Here is a 24,237-nt window from a genome sequence, read left to right on the forward strand (position 1 = left end):
AGCAGACATTTTAAACTGTAAATATACATATGTGTGATGTTGCAAATACACATACCAAGTTGGCGCATGAATTTACGACTGTGTGTGCATATAAAACCGTGCGTCGGTGCTTGAGGTCCAATGTAAACGCTGTCGCTGATAGTTAGAATGTATACGCGAGCACACCAACACTGCAAGTGCAGTACTTGCCACAAGTGACAACCATATGTGTGAGTGTGCGTGCTTGCATAACTGTCTGCGTTTGCTTACACACAGCCCAAGTTGCATTTTAATTTAATGGTGCAGTCACAACTTCATATACGCGCGAAATCAACACATATACATATATATATATATATATAAGTATACAAACACACATACAAGCAAAGGCAATCTTGCCGCAGCCACTGCAATCAGCTACAATCACACACACAACCACAAAGCGGTTGAATCTGCAATATATTTTTTTACTTCTTTCTTGCTGTTGCTGCCCTTTTTTCATTTTGTGGCAACAACGGCCAACATATGTGGCAACATAGCGACAACTTACAATTTTCCACTGAACGTCATTAACATACACATATAAAAATAACACATTTATGGCTGGGAATATGAGTCTGCACATTCAACAACAACAATTACAACAACGTGTAAGGGAGTGGCAGTCACCAAACTCATTTCATGCAATGCGACTCGAGCCGAGCCGAGTGTCACACAGCACCACGGCTTATTGTCAGCATAACTTGCAGATCCCAGCAGCTTCTTGCCCCATTTGGCCACTTCAGCGACGAGGGGCAACAAAAATTTACATTCGCAATTTCAACATCCACGCTCTTATCCGTCCGTCCGTCCGTTCGTATCACTACCGTGGTGGTTGTGCGGCACTGCGTTGCGCGTTGCCGCTGACAAAAAAAGCGCCGAATGTGATGTAAAAATGCATGATGAAATTACATAACAAAAAGTTGAAAGCAAAAAAATATTTAAATTTGAATTTAAAAAGCGATACGCTACGCAACAACAACAAGCAGGCATATACGTCCGTATATTTACATATGTGGCATGCAGCACGTAAACTCCCGGGCATGTTGTTGCAGCTGTGTGTGTGCGTTTATTGTAGATTTGCGCAAAACGGTAGTTGCTTTTGTCAATGAGCGGCAGCCAAACGCTTCGTCCGCCTGGCCTTACTTGGCGGCCACTCCATTTCCACTTTCATGCAACCATAAACTGCACTTCCTTATGCGGCCATAAAAATCAAACACAAATTGCTGGCAGGCAAATTTAATGTTGTTGTTGCTAAAAAAGCTGAATGCATAACTAAAGAAATATGTAGCAAGGACTTACTGAACTGGTTACCCCACGAGCCAAAATACAAAAATTTTACCCGAAATTGGTACTTGGGGCAAGTTCAGAATAAACTTCTCGTGTAGCTTAAGTTTTACATGACAAGGGCAATAGAATGCCAACAAAAAGTGCCGCTACTAATCGCAGATATACCAAAAGCTCTTTTTGACCTCGCCACAATTGCCGGCTTTAGCAAGAAATTTGGCCTTATTGGCTGCTTTATGACCAAAAGAAGATTCAAGTTAGGTTGAGCAGAAACTTAAGAGCAGAATATATCAGTTATGGAAGGATAACCGAGCCTCTGAATGTAGATACCAATTAAATGAATCCGAATTCGATGCGGATTCTCATTAGACAGAATAATTATACTTCCATAAACCAGTTCAGCTCTTGTGAAGTCTTTTTCCAAAAATTTGCTAGGTGAGTCTAGATATTTTCCGATTGGCCACGATGAACTAATATTACTTCCTGCACTTTCGAAAACTCCTTTTGGCTCAAAGTAATCCCAAGACTTCTAGTGAGCTCTACTCTCCCAGTAAGCTTAAACTTTCCTTAATTTTAGGCACACAAACTGATCTTTGTCCTATCGGCGTCCACCCGGGATGTTTGGTCATCTTACCGAAAACTAGTCTTAGAAGCTGCTCGAAAGAAGACAAGATAGAAACATCTTAACACTTTCCTCTTGGCTGCCCCCTCTTTGCAAGTTCAAGTCTTAAACACTAAGAAGCTTCCGCTGAGCTGAGAATTGAAAAAAAGAAAGCAGATCTATATTGTAATCAAGTCACATTGTCGACTTATATGATTTGATTACAGGAGTTGTAGGACTTTCCAAAAGACTTTGGTAATCTAACTGCGATGCCTTGAACTTAACCTAACCGAACGTAAATGTGGAGCTATTAGATCTAACAGACAGTCTCTATCTACATTACAACTTTAAGTGCTCTCGCTGAGTGCTCGAAAGAGGTTTGCCATAATGTGTTTGCATTTGCAAAGTACGGTGTTAAGACAAAATATGTTCCACCTTCTAACTTTGTATTAGACAGAACTTTTTCCATTGAAAACGTCAGAGCTGTGTGAATCCTTATCAGCCTTATAATAATGCAACGAATAAACCACAGTAACCTATAATTGAAATGTTGTAAGGCGATACCAAAGAGTGTTATTGGAATAGGCTTGTAGACTACTCTCTACTAACTAAACCAAGTAAGAAAAACTTTGCTTTCACTTTGTAACTCGAATTAATATTCTTCTGTAACTTTAAAGCCTCGCAACAGTTTCTTTATATAATCTGTTCGTTATACTTTCTTATAAGGATAAATGTTCGACCATGAAGTGCTGAGACGGCTTATTCAAATGTGCATATCATTGAGGGAATAGGGATGCTCACATTAAGGGCCGTGGTTCTAGGTTGTAGGAAACTTATATTTAGTGAAACTTTTTCTTTGTTTTCAAGTGACTCAAGTATGATGAAAGTATTATCTTCACATGGAGGAGCTTAGAAACCTTCAGTTCACAGATAGCATTAAAAGTTACAGACACAGGAACCATATAAGAAAGTACATAATAATATTATGTACTCTAATACAGCGCCCCACATTTTATACCCATCTCTACTTTCTCTGAAGATATCATTCATATTTGAAGGCGTTCGATTCGAGTCAACTGCAAGCTATTCACAAACCACTTTGGTTAACTGGGTAACTCTGCAAATATTTTCACACTCATTTACTTATATAACCATTTCCTCTTATAAACTTTTGCGCATATATACCGTTATAACGTCCACACATAGTGTTGAGTGCTAGAGTTCCGCTTCCACTTGAATAAGCTGACAATTCACTCAAGCAAGTAAGTGGGCGAACGAGCGACACTTTCTTGCACGCAAGCCAGTGCGCCTGAATGCATGCTGATCAAAGACGCACACACACACACATAGGCCATGGGCCCTGCCATAGTACACATGTTGATACAACAATATACCTACAACTTCATAAAATCCATGTATGAATTACAAAAGACTTATGCAAAATTTGAAACTTAGCTAAAAGTATACTTACAAATATATATGTTCATGTATGTAAGTGTGTTTGTAAATGATAATTCTACATATATGTACACAAATTGTGCTGGCGTTTGATGCCAAAAAAGCAGCGAAACAGCAAAATCGCACTCGAAATTTGTAACGGATTTATCGAAATTTCTGCTCGTGAAATTTCATGCAAGCCAACTGCCATAAGCGCACACTTATATTATATAACATTTATATGTATATATGGCATGTATGTGCATTTGTTGTTGTAGCATCGACAAAATGGTGCTTGGATGGCATATTGCGCAATCCAGCTTTGCTCTTATGAATATTTCATATTTTTCATGATTGAACTCTTCAGCAGCGCTCGATTACTGTAAATCATACCGATGTGGCATATAACGGGTAGTAACATAGCCAATTTAATGATGATACAAACATGCAAGTGCACACAACTACTCAAATAAATAAATGTTTATTTATTCTTAAATATATGTACATAGCTAGCTATTCACTGCCACGCTTAGCGTATAGATATCGAAATGTTTTTCGAGGCAGATTGTTATTCCAGGAAATCAGGTGGCAATACGAGGATTAATATTTTTGTTGGTGAGTCATTTCCAAGAATTGCTTTCATTTTCGTTTGTTGAGCACAAAAATTTATAAATTTTCCAATAATAAATAATGAAATACTATTTAAATATTGGATGAAATCAGATACATAAATGTGAACCTTTTTCAAAAGTATTTTTGTTATTTTCATTAATTTGTATATAAAATTTTACCTCTTTTTTCCAGCTGCGGAAATTGTCATTATATTGCAATTGGTTGCTGTTTTGCCTGAAAACTTATAAGCTATGTGGAACCAATATTTTGGTTATGTAATTTTTATTTAAAAGAAGGGTTATTTATTTTGGATTTTTAAATTTAATTTTATTTAATGTAACAAAATAATATTGGATATATTTGAGACAAAAAAGCTACCGTAAAGTGTAACTAAATTCTCACAGTAAATGATATTTCAAATTGAATTTGGTTAAGTCGGTAGGACTGTCCAAAATACCAAATACGAGCGGGATCTGTCATTCCCTTTGTTTACAGCAGCTGCTTAAGTCAGTAACCTCAGTAGTGCGTTGCAATTTTTACAATGGATAAAAATATCGAAGAAAAAATTTGTATCAAATTTTATATTTCTAACCAAATTTCGTGTGCGGAATCGTTGTGAATGTTAAAGAAGGCTGATGGAAATTCATAAACACAAGCCTATGAATGCTACAAAGGCTTCAAAGGCGGTCAAATGATCGTTGATCCTTGGTCTGGACGACCTTCCACCTTTTCAACTAATGAAAAAATTAAAAAATTGAAGGATATGGTGCTTAAAAATCGTGCGGAAAGGATTAGAGCAATAGCAAGAGAGCTCGACATCTTTCGCAAGTCCGTTCGAATGGTTTTGGTAGATATTTATTTGCTCGACTCGTCCCTATAAAACTGAATTTTTCAAAAAGAGTAGGATTGTGACCAAATTTTAAGCCAAAAACGCTATGAATACCATTGATCAAACACCATATACACGAGATTTGGCTCCGTGTGATTTTTTCTTGTTTCCCAAACTTAAAGCACCGTCCCGTGGGTACCGTTCTCAGTCGATCCAAGTAATAAAACAAAATTCGCTGAAGGAGCTGAAGGCCGTCCAAAAAGTGCTTATGAAAAGTTATTCGAGGACTGGAAAATTCGTTGGCATAAGTGTATTACATCTGGTGGGGATTACTTTGAAGGCGAAAAAATAACTATTGAAGAATAATTAAATAATTTATTTACAATGTATTTGTCGAAAAATTGCAGGTGGCTTAACAAGGGCCCATTTATTAATGCAAAAATATTCAAGTCTATCCTTTACAAAGCCATTCAGAATAACACGAATAAAGCTTAGTTAACGACCAACATAATTTATGATTTGAAAATAATTAAAAATTGGTCAAACGCCGATCAAAAAAATAATAATAAGATAAGAGTCAAAGATATAAGTTAACGAGTAAGTTAAAGTTAAAGTAATAATTCCTTTAACAAATACAAAAGATTGCTTACAAGAACTTTGTTATCTTAATTTTTATGGAGAAGACATCTCTTTAGCTTTACATACAAGCATTTGATTCCGATTGCCCGTTTGTATGGCTGCTATGTGCTATCTTCTTCATTGGCCTACAACCTTGGGTCGATCTGGGCCAAAAACACAAAACTTCGCCAAATGACTATTTCCTCCTCTTTTTTTTACGCACTCACAACAGTTGTACATGACCTTGGATGCGTGGCCACCCTTGATTTTGTTGGGTCTCGAGTCAAAGGAACTTTTCGCTTTTTGGCACAAGCTTCACTATAGTGCTTTCTCATCTTGTCTCCATCGTCTATTTTAAAGTTTCTGTGCTGTATAATATGACAGGAATAATGAGAGACTTATGGAGGGAAATGTCTGTTCGTCGAGAGTGAGATTTGCGTCTCAATTGGCAACCGATCGCAAAGTAGCACCTGTTGACAAAAGTTGTTCGACGATTGACTTAAATTATTGGTGGAATTTATGCTGGTTGTGAGATATAAAACTTCGTAACTCTTTCAAGTGTATAGCTGCCAACAGTGACGTAGTTCTCATGACGCGAGGAAACTTTCTGTATAGCCTAACCACTTTCGCTTCTTTTTTTAGGCTGGAAAATACTGCGCTTATGGGTCTGTTGTTAGCCAGTGCCACTCCGGTTCAGATTAGCGGTACGTGGCAATATTTTCTACATTATATTGAGAAGGACACACGAGAGGGAATCACCTGATATCGACCTACATGGAGAGATTCTTCTCGATTTTGTCGAAGCTGATGGTTGCACCAAAGTCGTTCTGCATAACCGTATGAGTTTCGCAAGGATCTCAAATTTAGGCATGGCGTAGAATAGGCAGTTAAAAGTGACTTTGAAATCAACAAAAAAAATTTATCTATTTGATAGAGTTTTTCTGCAGGATTTAACGTATTGTGAAACCCTGGTTTATGCTGGATTCACCAATTCTACAACCACACAGATAAGGTCTAAACAGTTGATTTACAATGGGTTTAAGTCTTCCACACAACAGTGCCTTAAGAACCTTATATGCAATATCACGAAGATTGAACCAGCGATAACTAGCGCGGCAGGATGTTTCTTCTTGTAGATTGAGTTTAGACTCATATTCCAATCGATCATCTAATCAAATCATGCTTAGCAACTGGAACATGTGGTTCTCCTCATCGGCTTTAAACAGCTTAGTAGGTAATATGTATGTATATCGGCCCCTGGGGCTTTGTTATTATCAAGCCGCCTTAGAGCTGTTTTCACCTCCTCTTTTGATGGTAATTTGTTGGTGTGTGTTCTATTTCATTCGTTGCAGCACTGATTTCGCTTTTTAACAGTATCGAGCAGTGTTCGCTCCAAAATTTCGGAAGTGCTCATACTCTATGTGTCTGTTATCAGTTTTCCAGTCTTATCTTTACAGAAGATCGGACTTGAAACCATTTTTTAATTTTACTTTTGATTAAATTATGGGCTGGACTATAACATATGTACATGTTAAAGTGATATGATATTGGTGGTTTCGAACAATGAAAAGCTTCTTGGTGAGAAAAAGACCTGTACCAAATTTCAGATCGATATCTCGCAAGCTGAAGGGCTGGTATGCATAACTACAGATCAGACAAACAGACGAATTGTGACCACTCTTATGCATAAATATGTATTCAATAGGGTCTCCAACGTTTCCTTATGGGTGCTACAAACTTTTGGCAAACTTTATATACCCTCTTCATATAAAAAATTTTATTTCGGAAGCGGAAAAATAAAAATTTAGCTGTTAAAGTGCCGCCGTCATAAGAATCATAACCTTCCATTGTATTCCTCTGCAATACTTTCGTTTGAAATGATGAATTATAAAGCCCTTACGCACTCACCAATCAATTTTTAAAGGGAGCGATCCTTTAGTTGATCCTTTTCAGCGCCAAATCTGCAATTAAAATCAAATATGTGATTACTTTTTGTTGCTATTAATTCTGCTTTTATTTTCAAGTTTTCTATTTTTGTAGGGACAATGCAAAAATGATTCATTAGAATATTTAATGTTATGCTAAGAATGCGAATATCCATTAAGGCAACCACTTGGGAGAGTTTATGCCGCAGAGTGCTCCGGCAGCTAGCCACACTTAAGGACTGTCAGCACTCATAAAATAAACACTATTCGCAATGAGTCAAATCTTAACCAACAATTCGAAGCCATTCATTTCCCAAAGCAACCGCCGCGGCTCCCCTCCCCCTCCCAAAGCGCAGCGAGAGATTTGTGCGCGTCGAAATGCGAGTAGCATTTGTACAATTGAAGCGTTGGAATTTATTTAATGCTGTCATTTGCATCTTTTCCTGCGCATTTATGAATTCACAATGATGGCAACAACAGCAAAAACAACAATAACAACTATTATTCAGCATAACACAATTGCAAAATCAACACAAGAAAGGCGGCTGGAGGCGGTGAAAAGAGAGTGCTGCATATAAGTGAGTGAACGGTAGAGGGGAGGAAGTAAGAAAAGCGCAAACAAACGCCAAAACTCCCGTTAGTTATTTTGCACGCTGTCAATCGCTCAGTGCCAGCCAAATTCCCGCACATACACAAACACACTTACATAAAGCATATTCGAGGCATTGGAATTCATGATGGGGATATTGCAAAATCAAATTCAAATTCAATGCACAATGCCGAATGCCACTAAAGTGGTGCGATGGCGCTGCAGACTACAAGGGTTATGAGCAGGCGAAATCTTCTTCAAGATGCTACACTGTCTACCACCAGTACCAGTAGTATGGAGCAAGGATCGCACAGCTCGAGTTAAATTTAGCGCAATAATGAGAATAAGAGAAATTTGCATGCAGTCAGTGTCAGTGCCGAACATTTGCCCAACTACGTATAACTGCGCACACCCCTCCACTTACGCCAACTTGCTTCACCAACATTTGAGATGTCTTAATGCATTCATATTCCCGCCGTTAGCCAAGAAAACGAAAGGCAAAACGCAAAAAAAATACATCAAACTATCCAGCGAAAGGACAATAAAGGTAAAGTGTGAAAAAATTTCTTATCAAAAAATTTAAGATTCATATCCTGAAGCGCCCTCAGTGTCGGAAATATTGCGAGTGAATTCCCTAAGGGTAGGCTGTATGGGCGCTGGGCGCATTTCGTTGCATTTGGCGGGCAGCAAGTTGGGTTGCTCTTTGCTGTTGAAGTGTCATAATTGCTTGTGTGTGTGTACGTTTGTCAGGTAAGTGTTCAAAAAGGTTAAGGTCTCACCTTTTGGTGTCAACAAAAGGGATTTTCGGCATGTGTATTGAATTTCAAAAAAGAGCCAAAGGCGTTCAAGTGCCCCAAATAATTTATTTTTCTACCTGAAAGTGCCACCCAAATGAATAAAAAGAAGGGTTTGGAAAAAATTAAAAGTGGAAATAAATCACTTTCGCTGCGCCAGCTTTGCGTTTGAAGTGAAATTAGCTTTACCCGGCGCTTAACGGTGTAAAGGCACTTAGGAACTTAAAACGATGTGAAAGATGAAATAATTGGTTCTATCAACCTCCGTGGTGAAACCTGGTCAATCGTTGTGAGCTTTGTGTTAGCAGAATTCTAAATGCATATGAGAAGGAACTGAAGGAGCTTAGATCACTGATCTGCTAGCTTTCTTATCTCATGATCATGGAGTTTGAAGATTATGTTGAGAGTCGGTTTTTCTTTTAGGGTCCCTTATGTCCCCAAAACCAGATCGAGAAAATTTTCACTTTTAATTTGCCAATATATGATATATTTGGTCATAAATCAACGTTATATAGTATATTTGAACCCAAAAATGATTAAAATATATCCATAATATGATTTCCAACACATAAAGCTGAAGCCTGGCTCCAACTTCCACAATTTCGACTAAAATTTGATAACCAGGCACGAAATATCTAACGTATGAGACTGAGGCAGTTTTGAGCTGGTAGTATAAGATTTTCTTTCCTTAAAAACAACGTTGGAAAGTTCATAACTCAACACGGCCACACATTTGTTGATATTTTGAAGAAGGTTCTGAAAATTTATTATCCAGTTTTTTAAATTCAATAATATTTTTGTAGCAATCATTATTGAATTTGAATATTTTCTTCCGAGTTTCTTAGGATCAATAAAATCTTAGATGTCAACTTTCATCCTCGACTTCTCAAGATTATATACTGAAAAGTTTTTAAGCTGCGAAGTACTAGTAAGTGCAAAGCTCTTCTATTTCTAAAAAAGATCGACAAGAAGGCAAAAGTAGGGACAGTTTTAGTAGATTCCTCATGTATGGCAAAACAACCACCCACTGAGAGAGAGAAATAGTACGGTGCTTACCCTAATTAGGGTTTATCCAAGTTATAGGTTTTTGGCTTTTATGGTCTTAACCGCTGAGTTTTTCAATTAGTTTCAGATATCCAATTATTTTAAGAATCGAGAAGCTCTCTTATGCGGTTACTTGGGTTTCTTCGGGTAAAAAATAGCCTTTTTTCAACAATTTTGCAGGATAACTCCTTAAGGTATCATCTGAAGTGAAAAAATTCGTGTTTTAGTTAACACCTTAACTTAGAACTACTAAAGACGAAGGAAAAAACTGAAAATTATATTTTTGACAGACATTTTTACAAAAATAATGAAAACTTCAGTGAAAATTTTGTGACATTGTGTTTTTTTTTTCAACTAATTGTAGTCAAACAAATCCTTCGTTCAAGTCTTTAAGAATTGTACCTGAAAGACCTGTTTAAAATTTAATGAAGATCGGTTGAGTATGGCTCGAGAAAGCTTACCACCCGATTTCAAAAACACAGTTTCGAGAAAAACATGTTTAAAGACCTCGCACTTAGCCTAGCTAGCCTCGAGCGCACAAGTACTCAAGGCGGTATCGCCGAAGCTATTACTCGGATGAGTTTGAAAATTAAGGACAATATTCTAGAGGTAGAGGTGTAAAACTTAATAATACAATAAAAAAATATAAATTTTTTTGAAACCCGTAAACTCATGTAACCCCTTAAGCCTAATTAATGATTTAGCAGTTCAATAGAGAGTACTGAATTTAACAGTGATATTGAAGAACTGTCTTTCAAACTGAAAATCGGTAGACATACTACTTTGTCGAAAAATAGTTCTCCTTTACACAAAACATTTCTCTACTAAATACAGAATTTGCGTTGGGTATAGAAAAGGGTTGAGCGCAACCACATCAAAAATATTTATTGCCCCCACTGAAAGTTCAAGAGCAGTTCTTTTGCATAAATTTCTGCTTGGACAGCAAAATTTCGTGTTGATAAAAGAAAAAATAAATTCAAATCTCGGCGTATAAATATTGAAAATTCCTGACTTATCTTACATTTTTACAAACTTTTTTTTTTAATTTTATTTTTATTATTTTATTTCTCAGGCGTTGCATGCAAATGAGTTTGGAGTGTCGTCGCGCTAATATTGTAATTTTAAACCGAAACATAGAAAAAAATAATAAAAAACGATTTCAAGATTATTTGCTATTCTACAGCTTTGAGTGGAAAGGCCATTGGTGTGACCCCTAAGAAGTACTTAACGCGTTAATAAGCAAATGCAATTCCTCACACCACATCAACGACGAAAGAAATGGCATAAAACCTGATGCCGCAGCATAAACACACCAATGTACAGCAGGAAAAGGTATTTAAAAGAAAAATAAATTTAATAAAAATTGTTAGCGGAAAGCTATTTTGCGCGCGGTCAACGTCAAATCATTCGCAGCGCGCAACAAAATTTGAATAAAAATGGAATTACGTAAGGCGCCGCATTGCGATTTTGTCGCAAACATTTTCCCGCACCTTGCCACAATTTCAATTTCGCTGCTGCTATTGTCAGCCGTAGTGCGGAGCCCATACCCGCTACGGCTGTCCGCGTGTTTATGGGCGCTCACTCGCGCGTTTGCTATAAAAATTGACGAACTGTGAAAGCGGCAAGCGTCGCAGCGCCGCAGTTGACAGTTAAGTATACGCACAGCGCGCACTCAACCATCCGAACACATAGCGCTCGCTCTCTACAGCGCCGAAAGACGCTCGTATGCTAGACGTGCCGGTGAGTGGCAACTCCGTGACAGGTACTTGGAAGTGTAAATTTGTTGCACGTCACTCGTGGCAGCCATATTTTAATTGAATTGCTCGTTTGCGTCGTCAGTCGTTCGCGCGCACACTCGTTTCTTCGTCGACGGTTTGTTTGTTCGTCGCGCTTTGCTGATTAGGAGGTGCAAATTTATGCTCTATTCCTTTGGCACCCGTCAATGTTTTTTCTCACCTCTTGTGTGCTTTCATTCTCTTTATCTTTGAACATCCACTTCCCTGTTTTTACACGCACCTTCGCTTACTTTCTTACGCAATTTGCCCAACATCAGCATTTTAATGATGCGTTTTATTGTAATTGCAACATTTTCCGCCACGCAGCCACAAATGCCGACGCGGTGCTACAGCAATAGAAATAGGTAAGCCGGGAAAAAGCAGAGCTTCAATAATTGTAGGTGACACATAGTGACTTAGCGATTTATTACGGTCCATAAATTGTGCGCTCTACGAACGCCAATCGCAATTTTATGCTCACTCACGACAATAACAACTTTAAGATGTTTCGAAATATGAGCAGAATCCGTCGCAGGTGAGGGACGCTCTTAACTTTTATATCGCTCGGGGAAGTAGTGACATATTTTACTTGCTTGCCACGAATTATGGATTTCGGTAAACAGCATTAAAGTTTTTATAGGGCTCTTGAACTTACGTCGTTAAGGTATGATGACACTATAACTTTGTAACAAAAATAGGTGTGTTTAATGGTCGATACGTAGTATGGCAGTTATACGCAGAATATGTTTGGCTGGATAATTTGGAGTGCCGAAAGATTTTATCAACTAATCGACTGCGTAAAGATTAGTTCAGAGATCAGAGTTGGAAATAAGCGCAACTTGAACCTATTCGTCTTTGGTTCTAACGGTAAAGGGCACGAAAATTATCCTACTGAGCGCACGATTCGCATTTTACAGTTAAATTGATATTCGTATGCGTTTTTTGTGTTTGCTTATTCAAAGTATACATTTTGCACATTTGGGGAAATCTTTCAACAGGGAGGTTCTGAACCCCCTCTGGATCTAGGCTAGAAGTAGTACTACTATATAGGCCAACAAGAGCCATCACAATGGAAAAAGGAAATTACACGATGTGTTCTCTCTTTCTTCTATGTTTTGATTATTTTAATATCGTTATCAGTTTACCGATATTAAGTCCACACATTGGTTGTGTATCATATTCGGTAAAAAAATTCAACAATATTTTTAATAATGCTGCCCGTCCATAAAAGGAAGTCCACATAAAAATCGGGACTGTTGTGGGAATGGTTGTCATCATTCGAAATTAAATTTCAGGTCTTATATGATAGACAGTGTTCAGATAGGTCAAATTGTTTGTGGTCCCCGAACCCATCATAATCCTGTCAGAGCACCCTCTGCTGGTGCTAGTGATTCCAACTGGCTTCTTAGCCGTACCAGCTGACAGGCTTCTGCTGACTAGCTTGCCATCTCCAGCCGCCCTTTTAAAAAGGAGGGTTTTTCTTTGTATTTCCGAGAGAGCGATTCCGTCCCATCCGGGGCTCTGTCCAATTTCAAGATCGATTCCGGCCTATTTCCACCCTTATCCGTTTTGTTTTATTTTTGTTTTTGTTTTTCATATATATTGGATAACCACTTAGAGCAGCTATTTAAATCTCGAAAGGTAGTCGCATTTAGTGGTAGTTGGTCTGTTAAAAGACCAAAGCGGGCTTAGACCCAAGCTCCTATGAAACAATGCCTTCAGAGTCGACCAGCACATCAATTTCAATGTTCAGTTGTTTAGTCGAAGAGACTGAAAGCCACATCGTTGTCTTCTTCTAACTCCGGCTTCGAGGCCAAGCCGAGTTTTAAAAGGACGAAAGTGGTTCCAGCCTTAAACCGGCCAGCCATTTCTGCAGGGTATCATTTCGAGGTGACGGAATACCTGGACCACCAGCCAAGAGCTCAACTAAATCCCACAGCTTCAGTCCTGGTCCAGGTCCGATAGGTGTTTACCCAGGCCGTGAAGGCCCCCAGTCATTTAGCGTAACTCTGAACGCACAGCGCGAAGGCTACCTGTCTTTCATCTTCTAACTTCTTTCATAACTTTTTAAGGATTTCACAGTTAGAAATTATTCGGCTATTGGATCTGAAAAGATGCAAACACCCCGACGAAAGTTACTTATGCAAACAAGAAGAAATTATTGCTATTTCTACGTCCTAAAAATTAAGTATTTTTATCCAGCAAAAGATGTGTTAGAAATCTTTTAATTTTTTTATCTAAAGTTGCCACCTAACAAAAAAAAGGGAATCGACAATATTAAAAAATGTTTTTCAAATAAAAAATTGATAGAATGATCGCTTGAAAAGTGTTGGGAAGACTTTTTATCTCACAACTAGTGAAATGGGGTTGCCACCATAATATGTATATAAAGCGGGATATGATGGTTGCTAATGGAAAATGGTTTGTTAAAATTTTTTCTGTTTAACCGAATTCATTTGCAGTTACTGTAGCTCATCTGAGCACCTTGCTTTAGTGCCACCCTCACTAAGATCAAATTTCATTGTCTCCGTAATGTCAAGTCTTTCAAAACTCTGATGTAAAACTCTGACGCAGCAATAAGCTCTGTTCTGCGTCTTTTTTCTAACCTCACTTTTTCATTTTCCACCTGCATTTCTACATTTTAACTTAAAAATATTGTATATAATGTATATACCAATGTATTACAAATCACCGCAAATCACGTGTGTCGCTTGACATCTGTCAGTCTGAGGAGAACGGCTAACAACAAATGCAACTAACTTAATACCACAAGCCACGCACACACACACATAAATTGAATCCAATTTAACTTTATGAAATTCACTTGATTCCACTTTCTTGTCCGTCGCACTTGCCACTTTAGCAAGTCCTTTGAATGCATGCAACACACACACATGCGTATGTACCACGTCAAAGCTTGCAACAACCAACCCATGCGAAAGTTGAACGATTCAACTAACTTTATACGCGCAACACACAGCCATACACATGCATATATAGACATACATGAACATACACACACACGCATGTTGCAAGTATGTATATATTTATATATGAAAAGGGCCGCACGTCACGTCGCACGTAATATTGCGCGCACATGTGACAACGTTGTAGTGGCGATAAAATGCCACTAAGTAATGCAACTACGACAACAACAACACATCTACAACAATAACACTAAATGCTTTAGCAACGAGCTGTCATATCGGTGGATTTCATTAGAGATGATGTGCGATGCGATGCGTTGCACTGTCATGCGTTATGTTGCAATACCGTTGTAACTGTGTGTGGCAAGTGTATTGCCGCTACATGCATTCACTGCGACGGTTATATCGCTTACTTCGTTGCCGGAAACCAGCACAAGTGGCAACCATCAACTGCGACAAGCCACTTTCACTGTTGCAACACCTGCATTGTGTGTGCTAAAGTGTTGCACAGCCAAGCAGCAAGCGTTACTTGTGTGCCACATGATGTAGCGAAAGTTATTGCAACAAAATTCTGCTGGTGATCGCATGCCAAGCAAGTTGCAAATATGTGTGTGACGCTGCGTGTGTGTTGTTGTTGTAATTTTCTGACGCTGCAGCAAGTTGCAATCAGCATAGGTTACGAGTATATTTTCTATACGGCTTTCATTTTTTTCCCAACTTTGGTGCAGGCAATCAAGCATAAGCGCCGCATGTGGCAAGTAGACGCAGCAAACCACAAATCGACCACAATTTATGTACACTTATTTTTGGCAGAGTGTATGTGTTTGTGTGCTGGTGGCAGGTGAAATGATAAATTGAGTGTGCAACGAGTTAGTGCAAGGAGAAAGCGTGTTTAGTGCGACCACCACAGCTTGCCACAAATGGTTGTGAGTGCACCGCAAATGCCAAGGAACAGCATAAACTCAAGCAGCAGTCTGCGCCAAAGCGAAGGCGTTGCACAGCAAAGAAAATATTGCAAGAGAATGCAGACAGTGGCAAGAAGAAGAAGAAGAAGCGGAAGCAGCAGCAGCCGCAAGCACAGCAGCGGAGCGTCTTACTAATATTTATGCTTGATTTGTTTGGGTATTTGTATGCAAATGTGGCAACTTTAAATAAGCCAAGTGGTATATGTGGCAAGCTGTATATTATAAGCGCGTCGCTGGGACGTAAACGTTTGCTTGCTGCAAGTGTGTGTATATTGGTATAGTGCGTGGCAAGTCGACGCATACTTTCTTAATATTTTTTCTATATTCCTGTCGATTTTTTGCTTTCTTTTTACAGCCAAATTTATTTGCGCATATTTTGTGGCAAGGTTGCAACATATGCAACGCTCCAAGCCTGTAATCTGCCGTAAATTTTGCAACGTGCCACATGCAGTAAAAGTGGCAGCCAAAGCGTGAATACGCTGCAGTCGAAGGCAGGGGAGGGGGGTTGAGCAGCGACTTAAACACATTTTAAATATAGCTTGTTGTTGTTGCTGTTTTTGTAGTAATGCCACTACTGCAATTCACTGGTGCTTGCTGCCTTATATTGATGATATTTATTGCGCCATTGTTGCCACACACAAAACAAGTTGCTGCAGCGACTTTGGTGACCCTCGCCTTGTTTTTGTTGTTATTGTTATATTTGCTTATTTTATTTTCTCCTTCGTTTTTGTTTATTGATGCACTCACTCGCTTGCCACACCGCATCCATATTAATTTATTGCACGTTGCACGCTCCGCGTTCGTGCGTTTATTACCAGAGCAAATAGTTTGTGGTTGGCAACGCTGTCTGCGTAACGGCAATCGATATGCTCAGCTGCAGCGCGTAGCTCACACAAGCTCACAACTTACCTTCAATTCATAGCGCTTGCCTTCTTTGGGTGCAAAATTACTTGTTGTTGCTTTCATTAAAACTACTGTTGTTTGGTTGTTGTTGGGGGGGGATGGGGGTGGTGGTTTTTATTGTGTGCTGCCCGTGCAATCCGATATCGAATTACGCCATCGTGGCGTCACCACTCCGTGCACTTGACGCTGCACGAACGAATTATTGCTTACCATGCACTTTGAGCTTTAAAGCTTCGTCACGCGCGCGCTCTTTCTCTCCAGCGTGTGCAGTACAAATCTTCCTCTATCATTATGGTTTGGTCGTTTTTTTCTTTTTTGTTGGACTTCCTTCTGCTGACCCAAATTTTTGCCAAATTGGATAAATTTTTCGCATACTCGTTTGTCCTTTGCCTGGCGCGCCATTGTTGCCAGCATGCTAGCAGTGCATGCTCCGTTATCTCTGGCATCTGTGAGCGTCTTGCTAAGCCGCACAGTGGCCGAGGATGATTTGGTCGTATCTTAAAAACATATATACCAAATAATATACGCTCTTTGATCAGTAGGTGATGAATTGTTCTATCACTCCTGTGTCATTTTATCCAATTTTAAGTATTACAACGGCTTCAGAGCAAATTGTATATAACTGAAACGGGCCGTCTTTAGATATGTAAGTTAAGTATTATCTCTAAGTATGGGTAAAATCTATATTATTTTCATTTTATGGCCAATGACAAATATAGTAATTCTGATTGAAGACTACATCAGTGAGATTTTTCTTTTCAGTTCTTCATCTTCTTTTCAACTACAACCATGAATCGGTCTCTACCCTTTGCGTTGTCACGCCAGTTGTAAATCCGTATTGTCAGTGGTCTCTATGCACTTGGTCCTTCTTTTGAATGAGAAGATGATCTACCTTCTGTGGTCCACCCATGAGTATCAATTCGAAGCAGCATTCGTTCCATCTTGTTCCGTACTCATTGCACTCTAGGACGACTCCGAATGTCGTACGAAGAACACGTCTCATGAATGCTGCTAGTCCTTTCTCGTACCTCTTCGCCATTGTCCCTCTTCATCATCGCCAATATTTCTGCACTTATAGAGCCTAATTTTTGTTCGTTGAGGAAGGGATTTGCTTCTTAATTTCCCATTGATCCCAAAGTTGACAAGAGTAATTCCGTACTTGATCTTCAGGCTTAGATTATTGGTGGTACTTGTTATAGTTTTTTCAAATTTGTAGCCACCAGCAATTCAGGGACATTGTTCCCAAGAAGCGATGAATCTCTGTGTGTGTGTCCTCTTTTTCTAGGCTGGAAAAGTCACGGCTAATTGCCGCTATCTTTTTAGTACATTCTGTGCTCCTGCGTTTCAGATTAGCAGCACGTATCGCTCTTTCCAGGATTAATTTGAAGAGGACACTTAAGAATGAATCAGCCTTTTTAACATCTCGTCTGGTGTCGGAGAGGTCCTTCCAGATTTTAACGAAGCTGATAGTTGTGCTCAACATCATTCTGCCTTACCATGACCAGGAGGTAATTATGGTAGTAACTTGGTTAACTGGACTTTGAAATGAATCGCAATACTTATTCCCTATATTTTTCCTTTCCTGATTAGCGCTTGGATTAAATTTTATCTTGAGAGACACTTGTAATAGTTTGTAAGAGTAAACGCTTGCTCCTCTACGTCAGTAGATCACCTAATTTGTTCATTTCCAGATTCAATGTTTATGTTTAGAGAAAGCGGCTACTGGGAGCTCTCAGCACAACATCAATTGAGTAATATTCGATAATTTTCAAACTTACTTTTCAATCAATAACTAATATTCATGTAAAATTTTGTTCCAACTGAAGATGTGAGCTCCGAAAAGAACCCAAACTAAGATATATTAAATCCAGATAAATTTACATCTGGAGTCGGGATTATTCAAACTTAAATATGCAATAGAATATGGTTTCTTGAATGGTTTCTGTGTTACTACAGTTCATTCATCATAACCCAAAATTTAGGCAACGGAGGTAACTCACATAAGAAGAATTCCGAACTTTTATTCACTCATACGCCACGGTGCATGAAGGTCGTTGCAATTCACACAATTGTTAGCCAGCTTGCTGCTTTCTACTTTTTTGTTGTGCACATTTTTTTAAATGCTGTTACTGATTTGTCACTTTTGTTGCTATTGTAGTCAGCGTCTGATTGTAGTCACTATTTTCATTGCAGCACAATCCTTTGCTGTATTTTATTTATTTCCACATTCTCCGTAATTTTTTCACGAATCAGCTAAATATTTTATTTTATCATCTCCTCTCTCTTCATACCGCTCTTTCTTTCCTCCTTGATAGACGCTGAACTCGAGTCATGCTATTTCATTGTTTTGCTTTTGTTGCAACTTCTGTGGTCGATGTTCCGCTTGACGCTTCCGCCGCGCACACCCGCCCTGCCACCTTTGTGGTTTTTGTGCTTGCCATAAAGGATATGAGTTGTCACTTTCAAAGCGTCAACTTTCAGTTTTGACCCGCCCCAACTGCGCCACCATGGCCATTTGCCTACATGCCACACTTTTTGGTTTGTCACTGAAATTGAATCGCATTTCTCAAAAGCGCAACCACAAAATAATAATAATGGCTAAAAATAGATAACCAAAAATGAAATATATAGCAATGTTTGCGATTGCCATCTATTTGTGTTTGTATGTTGCGATGACCTGACTCCACAACACCACACAATAGGCGGAAGCTGTAGAGATTGCAAAAAGTCACGAGAAGCCACACAAAGCTGCACAGCCCCCACTTGCACCATATTTCAAAATTCCATTTCCCTATTTTCATTTCATTATGCTTTTGGCTATTTGTTGGCCACGGAAAAAAGAGCCAGCCAACGAGTCAATTGGGCGCGGTAGGCAACATAGTCAACCAGCTGGCGGCATTACACAACTCCACCTGCACTGCACACCAGCGGTTCACTTCGCAATCTGTGTATATCCTCCTATCCTCCACATACTAACAACCCTGCCACTTTTAACCAGCTAACGAGTTGAGCAACTTTTCCGCTTTCCAGCCCTCAATACGGTTACACTCGTGCCACACGCTTTAACTCTTCGTTGTAGCTCGTTGCCACATATTTACATAGCGCTAAGCGGAAAGAGCATTTCATCAGCGTAGTCAGACTCGCAGTCGGCATCCGAGTCAGTGGCGGTGTCACTGTTGGAGTTGTGTCGCCCTAAGCGTTTTAATCATGATTTACGTGTCGCGACAGGCGGTAAATATAAATGGAATTTTTAAATGTAATCTGATTTAATTATGCACCCCATCCAGGCATTCGGTTTCTACTAAAAGTTCTGTTAGATGTAGAATGTTGCAAAGTTGTGTATTTTCTTGCTGCAGAACTGTCGACTCTGTCGTATACCACAGCGGCTATTAGAAGTTATAATACCAATGTGTTGTAGGCGTACACAATTTGTAATCTGGGAAAACACGTTTGACCTGTATAAGCCTAAATTTGATTATGGAAGGTAACGATTTCAAAATATGGGTGGTTCTCATGAGTTTAACACACTTTTCAATCAACCCTTTGGACCCGAACCGAACCAATATCTCAATGAGTAACTCCTTCAAATCCATCTGCGCAAATGTATATACAGATTTCGTGGTTTACGATCATTTAGAGAGAAAGTGAGGGTTTGATTAAATTATGTGCCTTCTATTGTGAAATATTTCGAAAATCGGTTTAGCTAAACAAAAAAAATAACTAGCTGATTTGTTTACGAGTGGAATCGGTTAGACTCAGTACGTAACAGTTCAGCTTTCGTATTCGTACTGAAAGAGACATGGAATTGTCTCTATGAACAAACAGAAAAAATTATAACTGCAGCAGCTATAATCGTTTAACACAGCATATGATTTGAACAATTTCTTAGGTGATTCCATCGTTGCCTTGAGCAACTGCCAAATTCCTTGAAAACCAGCTTTCCATGTGATGATGACAGAGTCTTTAGTCAAAATCGTTCAAGGTTTTGAGATATCGATCTGAAATTTTATGGCCTTTGCGCACCAAAATGTTCTCGATCGGAACCGTCAATATCGCATCACAAGATCCACATTCATCTGAACGGGGAGATATCCTCAAGAAATTTGGCATAGATTATTGTCTTTAGAAGAATATAGCAATTTGATGATTTGATGAATTTTTTTTTTTTAAGCATATACCTTGGGAGATGTAAATCAACGCTGGTGAGGTCCTTTTACTGCAAAACTAAAAAAAGAAAAATTAGAGAAAGTCTTTTGGAACCTGACCAGTTTTGGTCCTTTGCGATACCAGATGGAGCTCAGTTACTAGGTTCATGAGGAGTAGTAGTAGTAGTAGCATATCTGCGCTTTACGACAAGATTCTGTGGCCTCACTATACCTCCTTCAGTGTATTTTACCGTGTTGACCTTTGGAGCTTACAGCGTAGTCTTGTCAATGCGAGACAAGTGCACAAGAAATGCTCCATTTTTTTCCTTGCTGCCTTTCTCAAGACATTTTCTGCAGTCTTCTCGATCTGTCAGCCCCATTCTTCGGGCGTGTGTTGCCACCAGACAGTGACCAGCTAGTATCCGATCGTCGTATAGACAATGCATGGATTTAACAATGATGATCACGATTCGGGTACAGCACATGACTCCCAAGCTGAGGACTTTAGTTACAAAAGTAATTGTAAATTTTCTTTGAAATCAAAACATAAAAAATAAAAGTTTCATTATAATATAGTAAGATCCCATTTATTTGCTCGCTATCTCATTTGATTATACACGCCCCTTCTGTTTTCAATAACTGCTTCTTCGATCTACCACTTCTCTGTTAGCAATTTTAGAATCGCTCTCTTTAAAAGCAAGGCTTGATATTTAATTTGTATTTCATTATGCCAGTCTATGTATTTTATACCAATTGTTTGTTCTATGCGCCACTCGCTAAGCTTTTGCGTATCAAAATAAACAATTTTGGCATGAATAATGAACCCAGATCCTATAAATTCCTAGAAGATTTCTCCGAGAACACCAAATGAGCATTGACTTTGAAGTTTTCAAAAAAAAAAGCCATATCAATTTCCCATCCCCCAACCAATTCACTAAAAGTTAACTGATAAGGAGTGCAAAAACCAATGGATATTTGAAGCAAAAAACGAATCGAAATGAAAATGTGATGTGACAATTCTCGTATTTGTCATGACGCCATTCAATTACGCGCCGCAAAAAACGGTACCCAACTGCTGCCAAACAGCTGACAGCGAGCGCACAAGAACCGAAGCAGATTGCATCCGCTCGTACACAAACACACTCATACAAACAGAAGTACAAATGTAAACAGCAAGTTCGAAGAAGCTTTTTGGCAGCGGCGAGTCGAAAAACGTCAGCCAGAGGAAAACAAATTACAGCCAAAAGCGAATGTGAGTGGTAGATTAGTACGAAGGAGGGGCGCGGAAGAGCGACACTGGCAGGGGATACCAAAATTGGTGCAAAAAGCGGCCATTTGGCGCAAGAAATGCGCATTGTTTTTGTTGCCGGCGCGCGCTAACTGTTTACATGTGTTCTGGATGCCGCTTTTTACGGCGCAATGAACGTGAGTATGTGTATGTGTGAGTGCTTACAAAAAAAAAATTAGTTTTATTTGTATTCATTTCGGCGCGCTGCGTTTTTGCCAACATGTGTGTGTATGTGTGCATGTGTATGGTGTTGCACTTTGTCAAATTGAAACCAATTGGCCGTGTAGTTAAGTGAATTTATGAGCAATGACAATGTGCTCCAATATAACAGACCAAGCCACACACACATCAAACCAGAATAATGCAGATAACAGAGCAGTTGTATCTAATTCTCACGATTGTGACAAATTAGCCGGCAGTTTCTGTAAGATATATTTATGCTTATTAAAATTTTGTTTTGTCTGAGCTTTGTTCTAATAGGGCTTGATGGCGAAACGTGCTTTCTTATGTTATTTTCGGATGAACAAATATATATATTGAGTTGTTTTTAGATTTTATGGGTTGAGAATTAAGTATAGTTTTGTGGAAGGTGTTTGAGTATTAAAAGTTTAGTTTTATCCTCCTTTAAGCGCTTCCATAAAATTGGTAAGACTCGTATATGCAGCAACAAATAATGTAGACATTTACCAAGAAACTCGTAAATTTTTTTCATTATGAGTCAGTTATAGTCATCAAGGAACTCCAAAAGGCTACAAACTTCGCAAAGAACATTCTAACGCAAAGATGGCCGCAAGTTTAGATAGTGATGTTAATTTCGAAATATATTTTTTCCCATGTGGTTAAAGCACTAATATTGTATATAAATACTAAGCGCGCATTCTCAAGAATTTATTATAGAAGTTGAAACATTAAATACGGAAAGCACCATATTGGCTTAAGGATTGACGAAATTACGAAAATTAACGGTTTTCCAAACGAGTAATCCCATAAAAATCATCATGGTTTCGACGTATAGCACATGATACAACAAATGAGTTCTCCAAAGCAGGCTATTTTAAACTGATAATTTAGAATAATTGATCTCAAGGCAGTTTATAGTATCAGCTGTTTAATTGAAGCAATACTAAAGCATGCTTTCAATATCCGGACATTTGATTTCAGTGGTGAGTTTTGGTACAAGTATGACTGCATAAACGTAGGTTGCCTTTTATATTTCGTGATTTGGCAGCTCTAGTGCTGCAATCTGGCAACAATCGAAAAGTTTGATTTATTTGATTTATACACAGAACGTTTTGACATACAAACGCTATTTGCGTTGTTTACAGTAACCTAAAATATTCACCTCGGCCAAAACAAGGCATTAAATCACAAATATGTTCACTCGATTTTTTTTGCAATTTTCGACGTGGATTAACTCAGTACGGCGAATCGATGAACTTAACCAAATTTTTGGCGGAGAAGCCTCAAGCACCAATGTTTGTCGATGGTATGGGAAATTCAGTGCGACGTCGTAGACCACTCTATGACGAATAAAAAAATGTTAAAAACAAGTAAGGAAGGGCTAAGTTCGGGTGTCACCTAACATTTTATACTCTCGCATGATAAAGTCATTGTCGAGATTTCATTATACGTCATTTACATATTTTTCAAATACCGTATTTATGTAAAGTTTTATTCCGCTATCATCATTGGTTCCTAATGTATATATGTATATATTATACAGAGAAGACATCAGATGGAATTCAAAATAGCGTTATATTGGAAGAAGGCGTGGTTGTGAACCGATTTCAGCCATATTTCGTACATATCATTGGGGTGTTAAGAAAATATTATATACCGAATTTCATTGAAATCGGTCTAGTAGTTTTCGAGATATGGTTTTTGGTCCATAAGTGGGCGAGGCCACGCCCATTTTCAATTTAAAAAAAAAACCTGGGTGCAGCTCCCTTCTGCCATTTCTTCCGTAAAATTTAGTGTTTCTGACGTTTTTTGTTAGTCGGTTAACGCACTTTTAGTGATTTTCAACATAACCTTTGTATGGGAGGTGGGCGTGATTATTATCCGATTTCTTCCATTTTTAAACTGTATATGGAAATGTCTAAAGGAAACGACTCTATAGAGTGGTTGACATAGCAATAGTAGTTTCCGAGATATGTACAAAAAAATTAGTAGGGGGCGGGGCCACGCCCACTTTTCCAAAAAAAATTACGTCCAAATATGCCCCTCTCTAATGCGATCCTTTGTGCCAAATTTCACTTTAATATCTTTATTTATGGCTTAGTTATGACACTTTATAGGTTTTCTGTTTTCGCCATTTTTTGGGCGTGGCAGTGGGCCGATTTTGCCCATTTTCGAACTTAACCTTTTTATAGAGCCAAGAAACACGTGTACCAAGTTTCATCATGATATCTCAATTTTTACTGAAGTTACAGCTTGCACGGACGGACAGACGGACGGACGAACAGACAGACATCCGGATT

General features: G+C 38.7%; 1 protein-coding gene across 2 annotated transcripts in view; it reads right to left on the reverse strand.

Moving 5' to 3' along the window:
- LOC126767802 (uncharacterized) overlaps nt 1-24,237 on the reverse strand; it is a 366,033-nt gene that overhangs the window by 192,689 nt on the left and 149,107 nt on the right. For both annotated transcript variants that reach the window (XM_050485451.1, XM_050485444.1), the window contains exon 4: nt 7,311-7,363. The gene's annotated coding sequence lies outside the window, so the exon portion shown is untranslated. The remainder of the gene's footprint in view (nt 1-7,310; nt 7,364-24,237) is intronic.

The sequence above is a fragment of the Bactrocera neohumeralis genome, chromosome 2 (genome assembly GCF_024586455.1).
Source record: "Bactrocera neohumeralis isolate Rockhampton chromosome 2, APGP_CSIRO_Bneo_wtdbg2-racon-allhic-juicebox.fasta_v2, whole genome shotgun sequence".
In the NCBI taxonomy this organism is placed as follows: Eukaryota; Metazoa; Arthropoda; class Insecta; order Diptera; family Tephritidae; genus Bactrocera; species Bactrocera neohumeralis.